This window comes from Falco rusticolus, chromosome 12 (assembly GCF_015220075.1).
Source record: "Falco rusticolus isolate bFalRus1 chromosome 12, bFalRus1.pri, whole genome shotgun sequence".
NCBI classification, from domain to species: domain Eukaryota; kingdom Metazoa; phylum Chordata; class Aves; order Falconiformes; family Falconidae; genus Falco; species Falco rusticolus.
Window position 1 is genome coordinate 13,799,484 of NC_051198.1, and position 7,980 is coordinate 13,807,463.

Consider the following 7,980-nt stretch of genomic DNA (forward strand, 5'->3'; position numbering starts at 1 on the left):
GATCACACCTAAAGGTATTGAGGCTTGTATTGGCAGTAGCTATTTCCAACTGTAATGAAAATGTTCTTTTTAAGTGTGAAATGACTGCTTCTGTATAGTATATGAAATTCTTAGAGTTGTTAATACAGTGTAGCGCGCACCATTAAGGCTGAGTTGTACTTCCAGTTTAAACTCCTTCTTCATTGCTCTTAACTTTCTCAATACAAGGAACCTTGAGGCTAGCTTGATACTACAGCTGCAAGAGGTATGCAAGCAGTGTTTAATAGCATCTCTACAGGTACCAAGTACCCATCCAAACCAAGAATACAAATGTCTTTGTTCTGCCTTTAATTCTTTCTGTTATTAACCCAATGTTGTTATTCTGTGGGTAAAATACAAAGCTATCTCTCATTTGCCAAGTAATGCTAAATGTTATCAATCACACTGATTGATTTAAAATTATTAGCATGTGGTTGATGCTATGGGTTTGTTTGGTTTCTTTTACATCGAACTTCATGAAGACGATTCCTGTTACAACTACTAAACCAGGCAGATTTGATTGACATAGAAACCACGGGTCAGGCAGACCCAAGTCAAACTCCTTATGTAAATCAGAACCAGTTCCTTGCCTTTGCTGTTCTCAGCCTGGATAATAAAGGTAAAGCCAATGATGCTGTCTCAGCTACGTGCATGTGCAAGGTGTCCACTGGGTCGGCGGCTGCAGTGGTACTCGGCACTGTTTCCCAAGCCCTGGAAGATCTCAGGATTCACAGAACCTATCATCCATGAAACCCTGAAGGCAATCAAGTTGTATACTGTACCTGCTCTTTCTAACCACGTTTGTTGTGTGAAACAATAAAATTGTTTATAAAGCGATATAATGTATTAACAAGTCGGTGCTGATCTGTGATTGAATTGTGCTTTCTGGGGTGGCTTTCTTTGATCAATTGCAGAAAGGTAGGGAGAGAAATTCAACAGCCTATGGAAATTAAATCACTCCACAGGAACTGAAACAAGTGTAAAGCCCTACGCAGTACGCAGACATCCCGTAAGGCAGAAACAGAAATGCAGCCTGCAACCACGTATTGCACACCAGCCCTGATTCAGTCACCCAGCTAACATCAACACGGATCAGTTTCCCTTAGCCAGCCAGCATTCAGCATCTTTCTAGAGTAAATGCAAGGTGGAGCAATATTCTGAGAGCATTCTGAAGAGAAAACATATCAGATAGAGCTAAATATCTACTAGAAGGATTACACAGTTTTGAGTAAAATCTACCATAATAGAATTCTAATACTGAAACGGGTTTCGAATACAACAATACATTTCTGATTTCTCAAAAAGCACCATGGGAGCTGAGATTGGGGTATTAATAGCAGAAAGAACAAAAGGCAATAGGCTTCCCACACCGTATAATTCTTCACGGTAAGACAGTCTGACCCTTGCTGTGCTTACTGTTTATGGATTTCTTGGTGTAATTTTCTGTTTGAGAGAGCTTAACGGTGATCTACACTTTGTGGACACTGTGTAATTCCATAACTAGATAACTGCTACTCCAAAACATATGAGAAGAATAAAAGCATTAAGTCTTAGAATAGCTAATTTTTATCCTTTATTTTAGAGCATATGGCTACGGGGTTGATCCCCTAAATACAAAAAAAAGCAGAAAAATGTAAAGTAGTAAATTCCAAGGAACCTGTGTAAACTCTTCCCGCACAGAATTCATCAGTGTGTTAATTCAGAACTGCCAGGTAAATAGCCTTCAGATTAAAAAAACCCAACCAACCATGATGGTGATTTGCTCGCTTCAGCCAGAAGCACGTTCTTCATGCCACGCTGCTACTGCGTACAAATTATTCAGTCTGCTGTCCAAGACTACCAGGGCCCTATCTGTGCCAGCATAACCAGACAAATAAGTACAAGCATTTCACCCCAACACCAATGAAGGCAGCTGAACTCCAAAGGTTCACAACAGGTAAAGGGTTTACACAATGCTCTTCTAACCAGTCTTTTGTATTACGTCGCTGCCAGTATGTAGGCCTTATGGAGCAACTGTAACAACTTCTTTTGTATTGGTGAAGTGCTGAGCGAACTAAGACTTAGTCAAATGCTGAAAAAAACCCCCATAATAATAATAATAAAAAAGATCTTTCTTTCTTTCAGGATATGGAACCTGGTCATATTGCTTAAGTTGCAACAGGCCCAGGACACTCGGGACAGTCTCTCACAAGGGCATTAATTGACCAGAGATGACAGACTGTGCAGCCTTCACCCGCAAGCAGTTCAGCAATTTGTTCATGTAATTTAGCAAGGATAGAGAAGTAATACTTGGCTTTTAAGTATCTACTTATTCCAAATTTATTTGGATGTTGTAGCCAGCTCTGATACAGAGTTACAGTCCAAACCCACTCACGTACAAGAATCAAGCTCTATTTCTGTATTTGTCCATGCTGACTGTGCCAAATCAGTAAAAAATATCATCCCCCGTGTGATTGGCATACAAGTTCCTCATCACTCCAAAGTCATAGCTAGTATCAAGAAATTCAGAATCACTGGGCCAGGCTGAGAACTGTGCACGAACCTCTGCAGAGAAAAGAGTGCAAACCCCTGCTACGGTGGAGAGATGTCACTAGGAGCTTTTCTGTGCTGTTTTTGGTAGACAGACAGGAGAAAAGGGTAGTGATGTGTAAGATACAGTACAGTGTTTGTGCAGCACTGGAGCTAGTGAGGCATCTCCTGTTTTGGTTTCATGCTCTGCCCCTACATTACTTGGCCATGATGCAGACTCTGCAGACCCTCTCCTCCAGCAGTAAGCTTAAGACCTCCTCTGCAATAACATCCACCCATTTCCCCTCCTCAGACAAGCAGCAGATCAACACTGTGATAAATGATAGATCAAAAGCTCTAGAACAGAAGGGAAAAGAGCAGAACAGCCATGCCACCTTGGACTGCTGAACTCCATGATGAAGCCTTCTCTCCCTCCCCCTCTCTCAAGTCTTGTTCCAGGTCCTGAACAGTTAGCAGCAAAGATCAGTGAGGGGACACGTGCTCCACACCAGCCTCCTTCCAACACCCCACCAGCTCTTGTCCAAAGTTGCGGTGGTGGCTTAGTATTTGATGGTACTGGGAGGCATGAAGGGGGATGCAAGACTTGGGTGGAATGTCCTGGCATGCAACAAGGGAAATTGCTTTGCTCTTTTTTAGGACTAGCACTAGCCAGACTCTCTTAGTAGCCAGGCTGCGAGCAGAATCTAGCAGTTCATTTAGTGAATTGACAGTGCCCACTTTATCATCTTGGACACAGAGCTTTCAGCAGAAGTTAGTTTTAGTTACTGGCCCAAACTGTGGGTACAACAAGACCAAACTGTTCCTCAGAAACAGAAACAGTAGACCTCTCTGCCGCAGTTCCACAGCTGCATTCTCTTTTTGCTCCAGATCAGCCCTGCATCAGTGACTGCACAGTGCCAAGATATGACATATATGACTCAATGCTGAACTAATGCTTTGGCTCAGTATTTGATTTTCACAAGAAATGAAAAGCAAATAGACATGGAAGATTACTGAAAGGACAGATCACTAGCCAGGGTGACTGGGCTCTACACTAGACTGACTTCTTACAAGCCATTTAAGTTTCCTAGGGTTAGCCGGAGTACTGTTCTCTCCATCACGCTAAAAGGGTGTTTGATTTTGCTTGCAATGTTGCAAATGTGGCTGTTCCCTTGCAGAGCTATTTGCCCTTTGGGAAGGGGATCAAAGCATGCAATCGTATTTGTAAAGCACTGAAATACTTGTAAAAAAGTGTTACATACAGACTATTAAGAGGCTTTCTGTCAGTATTAATTTTAGAATAGCATAAAGAACCTTTTCTACCAGAAAAAAAGCTGCCTATGTGTAGGAGAAAGGGTCATACACTTATTTATTTCACTAAGTATAAATAAAGCCAGTGTGTGGCTGCTGAAGGAGAACATGAACAAAATAGACCCAGAAGCTGAAGGTTAGAGTTTAAAAGACTTCCATTTAAGTTTCAGCAGCCTTGAAAGTAGAAACTCTCCCCTATCTCACGTGGCTACCTCTTCCATAGGTTAGGTCTTTGGTAGCATCCCAGTTTCACATCTATATCTATCCAATGATCAATGGACAAAACTTACTGAACTGCAGCATTCAGCAGCTGAGAAGTAAGGGTGAGAAGAGATGTATAAAATAACTATGAAGACTTCTGGTATCTGGCTGAACTGAAACTTGTTCCTAGATAAACTAGCAGCTCCTTCAGTTTGACCATTAAGATTCCTTCCCCTTCCAGTGGTATTTGAAGAAAACCTCTCTGGGAATGCTGCAGCATCAGAGAAATTGCACAAGACTTCTGTAAATTTCTGGGTTAATAGTGAGAACTTAAAAAAAAAAACAACAAATACTAAATGCCATGAAAATGAGTTTGCTATCATCTCTTTAGGCAGCAAAGACTACACACAATGTCACTCTTCAAAGAAGTTTTATATTTGATATTGCTAACAACAATTCTATAGACAGAAATCAAATGCACAACATTATGCAACTGTGTTACAATACTTCAGTATAAGGCATTCGACTTAAATGCTGTGGGAAATAAAGCAAGCAAAAGAAGAAACACTTCTTTAACAGCAATGAGAGGACCTGACGCCAGGAGAGAGGCAGCCATCCTAAAGGCACAGCAAACAACTGTGTAGTGCGATTGCACTGACCATCCTTCCACTCCACACAGAAGCAAAAGAAGTTCTGTACTTCACCGGAGCATTGCTCAGTGTGTGTTCTTGGCTTGCCTGGCACTGATCAAGCTAGCTTGCAAACCTGATGAACAGTTTTCAGGCTGTACTTGTCTACAATAAGTCTGGTTGAATCCTTGCCACCAATCTAAATCTGCGGGTCTTGGAAAAGTCTGATGCTGAGATCTCTTAACTGCAAAGTTGCTACCTATACAGTGCTCAACACCTCATATCAACAGACTATCACCATGCAACAAGGACAGCAGCAGCAACACTGACCAGACCAGAAAAAACTTGTATTACTTCTTATATTTGGCAAAATTGCCATTTTGGCAGCTAAACTGTGCCCAGCCTTGCCCTACTGAGCCTCATGGCCCACTCTCTGACCTCAGTATAGCCAATGCTTTGGCACAAGGACCATTTCCAGTCAGAAACTGGGCAGGGTCTTTTCGGCTCTAAGATCACCAGGCCACACCAGCCTGCAGCTGCTGAGCTCAGTCATCATCTTTGCTTTTAAAGCACTCTAGACAACCACAGGGCTGCACAAAACACACCCATTTATTTACCCAAATGACATTAGGTCTGCCTATTACATTGATGCAGCCAAACTGACGTTTTTATTGATCCAGGTACCCTGTTCAATGTCCCCTCTTCATTATTTTCCATTTGTCCAATTAATGTAAAAGGAGAAAAGAAAAATAGGCTGTGGCAGGACCCTGAATCAGCCAGAGCATTCATGTAGAACTACTCTCCACCTTTTCTTTCAAATGAGCACATCAAAGTACACCAAGAAGCTCCCAATCTCTAAACTGGAATATGCACGAGTTTATCAGGCTCGAAAATAAGCCCACTCTTCAAACAGAAAACTGAGGTGTGCTTGGTGAGGCAGTCAATAAGAGTTTCAAAGCAAATCCTCCCTTCCTCATCACATTGTCCTTGTGGAAAGAGGGAGGGATTCTGTCTTTTCTGCTGGAGTTCCCCTACCCGTGTCATTGCTCTTCTTTCCCTCTAAAAGGTTTCCGTAACTGAGAAGAGTGCCTATTGTTTTTTCTGAGAGAAGGTGCAAATGCTGCCAACAGTGTTTTGCGTGAGTGCAGCAGCTACAAGGTAAACGGGCAGCTCTTCCTCACTGCTACCCTGCTACAACACACAGCACTTGAAACAAACTGAACAAACCAGGCAGGTATACCCTGTGCTGCAGACGCCCTCCGTCTGGTTCCCTTTGCATCTACAAAAACCAAGAACTGCCCTAGCAAAGCTCAACTGACATGTCCAAAATCTGCATTAATGCAGTACAGTATACCCAAGATACTGAATTTTCCTTGCAGCCAAGGGTACTAAAAAGTCATTTAGCATAAACAGAAGACCTGGAAACAATCAACTCACTAAATTTAATTCGGTGTTAAACCCTGACTTTTATTGTCAGATTTAATGGGCAACTTAAAAATAAGCCATGAAGAGCTGTAAAGACAATATTCTTCTCCTCTTTACAAAGAAGAGAATTTACTAAACAGAAGGCAGCTGCCAATAAGGTAGCATTTGTTTTAGTCACATAAATAACATCTTCCATAACCTCCATTTCTTGATGTCAACAAATGACAGTAATAGAGAACCTGAGATAACAGCAGGTCTCCATGAGCTGAGAGGTAACGTTGGGTCTGCAGTGATGGACAGCTGAGCACTGTGTGCCAGATGGCCTTAAAACCTGTGCAGTGGCTTGGCTCATTCTGAATGGCTTCTTTTTACTGTGGGATATAAATGGTACATGTTTACTATGCTGTGTGGGAATCAGAGGGAGATGGTTTGTGTAACAGCTCTATTTTTTTTTTGTTGTTTTTAAATGAGATGTGTGAACCTGTAATCCAAATGTTTTTTAAAAGCTCTCCCTTTTTACAGCTTCCTTTCCCAGCTGCCAACATGTTTTATATCTAAAAGCTTTGAGAATTTTCATGATTGAAGCTATTACATCAAGCAACAGCAATTGTAGGGTTGTTCAGTGTTTATAGATATATTAAATTGGTTAGCATGGGGATGGCTTTGGTTCCTAATTTGTTCAATTTCTGTGTTTTCTGGTACATTTCTGCCAAGATCAGAATACCAGAAACAAACTGCACAAGCCAATCAATATCAGATGGTGAACCCAGCAGATGAAACTGTGAGAAGTACCTTTTGAAGAGTGAAAATAGATTTTTTTCTGTTAATTAAGAGTCATGGAGCACCCCTCTCGCTCACCTCCCCACCATCCAAATAGGACATCTGAGATGGTGTATTTGGGCTAGGCTTTTTTCTCTCATTTGGAGTCATTTCACCAGCTCTACAAAACAGGCACCCAGCAGGGTAAAATAATTACCCAGAAGGTTTCCCATTCTAAGGCAAGATAGGTTATAATGGCTAATCTTGGGGCCCCACCCTCTGTCTCTCAAACAATTCTGTCGTTCTAGATGCAGGTGAGAAATCATTGTAATTAATACATATTTCTCAGTGGTAGCTGAACTGTCCTACCTTGTATACATCATTTGTCCTCCTTGTTCCAAGAGCACAGCAGCATCTTACTTTCAGCAGTATAAAGGGAAGATCAAGTCAATTAGTTGTGAGAGGGAAAAAAAAGCAGTTTCTCTTGCATATAAGAAGGGGACAGCAAGTACTGCAGAGATTAGGTGGCTCGTTACATTCTTTTTTATCTCAGATTTTAAAAGGCAGCAAAAAATTGCTAAAATATCATCATAAGTATTTGCTATGAGTCTCTACAGTCATACCAAAGTCCAAATGCAACAAAGAAGTATTAGAAATCCCATGTGAAGCCTAGGTGCCCAATTTCAAATCAGAGAACTGAAGTGCTTCACGTGGCATTTAGAATGCCGCAAGCATCAGAGATATGCCCTTCAGAGATGATACGAGGCATTGGTACATCTCATTACCCCTTACACTTGAAAAATCCAAATGTTCACTCCACTACTGAAATTTTTCTGCTAGACCTAGCCTCACTTGCAGAGGGCCCAACCACAAAGAATTTGTTCTTACAGAAAGAAAACCTTGAATATGAAGAGCACTTTCCTTCCACTGAGTTTCCTACACTGAAGTAAACAAAGCCCAACCCTTTTCACACAGGAAAATCATCACATGCGTGGTGCGTGGATTAAACGCAGATAAATCACCCACTATACCTCTGAGCACACTGGCAACACTACGCATTTCTGTAGCATGAAAAAACTCCAATCATGTTCAAATGAGATTGCTGTCTCCATCCAGACTAGAACTGCAA